This window comes from Charadrius vociferus, unplaced genomic scaffold, assembly GCF_000708025.1.
Source record: "Charadrius vociferus isolate BGI_N301 unplaced genomic scaffold, ASM70802v2 scaffold363, whole genome shotgun sequence".
Lineage (NCBI taxonomy): Eukaryota > Metazoa > Chordata > Aves > Charadriiformes > Charadriidae > Charadrius > Charadrius vociferus.
The window spans coordinates 2,199,185-2,202,631 of NW_009647942.1; positions in this window are offsets into that span (position 1 = coordinate 2,199,185).

Here is a 3,447-nt window from a genome sequence, read left to right on the forward strand (position 1 = left end):
AAACTATGTTTCAAGAGCTTCTTCTCCAGAGATTTCACATTTCCCCAGCCCTATGGCTGTGACACTGCTTAAATACTGCTGACAGTTACAAATCCACACGCCTCTCTGTAGCCCTGCTACATTTCCCCAGGAATTACAACACGCTGTTAACCTTGAAAAGTGCACTAAGTTTTTTCTAAAATGCAGTTACTGTGCACACCTGGGAATGCAGAGATGAGATCCAGAGAGAGGGGAAGAAAAACACGCAAACCGTTTCCTGAATGTAGAAGGATCGTGGAGTCTCAGGTAGTAAAATCAGCAGTGAGAGACTGGAGGACTTTTCTCTGGAGGTAGCTCTAGAGCTAAAACCCTTTTAAGAAGTTCTTTTGCACGCACATTTCTAACTTGAAGAAGCTACTTTTCAAAATTTAAGCTAACGATAAACTTCAGGTTATGAAATAAACTCTGTTTTGAGCATCTAAAGACACTTGTGTATCCTTCAATAAAAACCTGGTACTAATTTTCAGTCTCTGAGAATTGGTTGGTTTCCAAACCAGCAAATTTGAAGTGTTCTATATATGAGCAACCTGATACCTGAAATTAATATCGAAGGAACAAGTGGCTTTTACAACATGGTAAAAAATGCCAAGCATTAGTAATGCCAGATACTATACAAACTGCTGACAGTCCTATCGAGAGCTCTGATAAGACAGTTTTAGCGGCTGGAAACTAATTGCACTCAGTCACTAATTGCATACATCAGGCCAGCATGGAGTGCATGGCTTTGTTCTCTTTAATTAAGATAAGTATAGACCGCTCATGTTGTGCAGTTACTTTCAGGGGAGTACTATGGAAATTTAAAATGCATCTATTAACCATTTCATTTGGACATGGAGAAGGCAAGCAACTGCCAGCTACTTTTTCCACATAATTTTGCCATGTTCTTTATGAACCTTAAAAAAACCACCTTAACCAACTACACACACCTAGATGTACAGGAGGGGACACTCAATGGTCAAGAAACAAGAGTGTCCCCTCCCACAGAGTTTGATGAGAATCCCAAGGGTAAAGTGTATTTCATGCTTTATTCCTTTTTCTTGTTCTCCTCTCTCCCCCGTGTCCATGAGCGGTGTTACCGGCATTACACTAACAGTTTTATTCTGCACCTGAAGTGTTGACCTAAAAATGAAAACCCTGTTTACACATTCTATATTTAACATCAGCTACAGAGTTACAGATGTGGCAGAATAAGGAAGCATCCGAACTTCACTCGGTTGAGTTTATAAGACAGATAGATGCTCCCCTTCAGGCATGTCACAAGGGAAACGCTGTAACGTAGAAAGTGCCCCTGGAGTGGGCAGGTCTGCCCCGACGGAGTACTATGCAGCACGGGATGGCTGCTGGAGAACCAAACCAGCCCACAGCAAGGATGCAGCCTCACAAAAGAAAGCAAGCATTTGCTCAAAACTGAAATGAGCCATTTCAGACAGCAGTCCTTGTGAACACACCCCAAGAAACACACGTACCCATGTGACTCAGCATCTAATGCTGACACTCGGCATGCGTAACCAGCAAACCCAGTCATAAATCCCTTAATCACAGGTCAAAAGAGTAGTCAAAGCCTGCATTGATGGGATCAGCAAAATGCTGAAGCGCTTGGGGTTTTATTAACAAGGAACATCAGCTCCTATGGAAGAGCAAAAGTACTCGGAGAAGCTGCATCAGTGACTTACCACACCAAAGTGCCTCTCAGACCTGCATCCTAAGGAAAAAAAAAAAAAAAAGAAAAAAAAAAGAAACACACGCTCAAAATTTACTTTAGAAGCTTCTAATTTTTACAGCATACACAGCAAATGTGAGGCCACAGCTGGAGTACTGTGTCCAGTTCTGGGCTCCCCAGTGCAAGAGAGACATGGACATACTGGAGAGAGTCCAACCAAGGGCCATGAAGGGACTGGAGCATCGTTCCTGTGAGGAAGGGCTGAGAGAGCTGGGACTGCTCAGCCCAGAGAAGAGAAGGCTCAAGGGGGAGATCTTACAAATGTACATAATGACCTGAAGGGCAAAAGAGGACGGAGTCAGGCTCTTCTCAAGTGGTGCCCAGTGACAGGACAAGAAGGGACTGGAGCATCGTTCCTGTGAGGAAGGGCTGAGAGAGCTGGGACTGCTCAGCCCAGAGAAGAGAAGGCTCAAGGGGGAGATCTTACAAATGTACATAATGACCTGAAGGGCAAAAGAGGACGGAGTCAGGCTCTTCTCAAGTGGTGCCCAGTGACAGGACAAGAGACAACGGGCACAAACTGAAACACAGGAGGTTCGACTTCTGAACATCACAAAACACTTCTTCACTGTGAGGGTAACGGAGCACTGGCCCAGAGAGGTTGTGGTGTCTCCATCCATGGAGATACTCAGAAGTCATCTGGACTCGGCCCCGGGAAACCCCCCTCAAGCAAAAATAACTGCATCTGCAATCATTTAAGCACCTCTGAAGACCCAGTCTTCTAAGTCATGGAATTAAATTTACTGCTACCAGAGCGTGCACCAGGAGAAAGGACTGGGTGTCAAAGAGAGGAGGGGGAAACCAGCAAGAGCACTCCTAACCACAAATATGGTATATTTGGTTTGCAGCCGATAACTGCTCTTTCAGTTTAGTCAAGGCAAGAAGATTTCCTGTGCAAAAGAAACTGTACTATTAAGGTGAAGAAAAACATCCAGAACTTACTCTCTGTGAAGACTGCAGAGCCTGTTAATATTTATGAAGTCTGAAGTGGCTTCAGAGACTCCTTACTTCATCTTCTCATGCTATAATAAAAAGCGGCACTAACTCAGTAAATTTTGAGGTGAGTTCACCACAAACTATAACCATTTTAACAAATTCTGACCTCCTAGGAAAAGGCCTAACTTCTTCCGTTTGTGTCCCCCATATCAATGACAACGACCACAAGACAAAAAGAGAGAACTTGCATTTGTTCAGAAACTTGAAAGATCAAAACACATAAACCCTGGAAGCACCCAAGACTGTGACCCAAAAGCTACAGTTGACAGCTATATTTCTGCGCACAGACTATTTCAAGGATTAACCCGCCACCGCACAAGGCCAGGTCAGTGGGCAGAGAGAGAATCTCTTTTGGAAGACCCTGATTAAGCACTTACTGTCAAAAGCTTTCCCTCTGATCAAACTCTGTGTCATAAAAATAACACATTACAGGAAGTCATCTCTCCTCCTAGCATGCATGCTGCCGTGGAGATACTATTTAGCTGAGAAAAATCTATGTAGGAAAGAAAAGGAAACAGGGTTACAAGTCATAAATCCCTTAATCACAGGTCAAAAGAGTAGTCAAAGCCTGCATTGATGGGATCAGCAAAATGCTGAAGCGCTTGGGGTTTTATTAACAAGGAACATCAGCTCCTATGGAAGAGCAAAAGTACTCGGAGAAGCTGCATCAGTGACTTGACACACCAACGAGC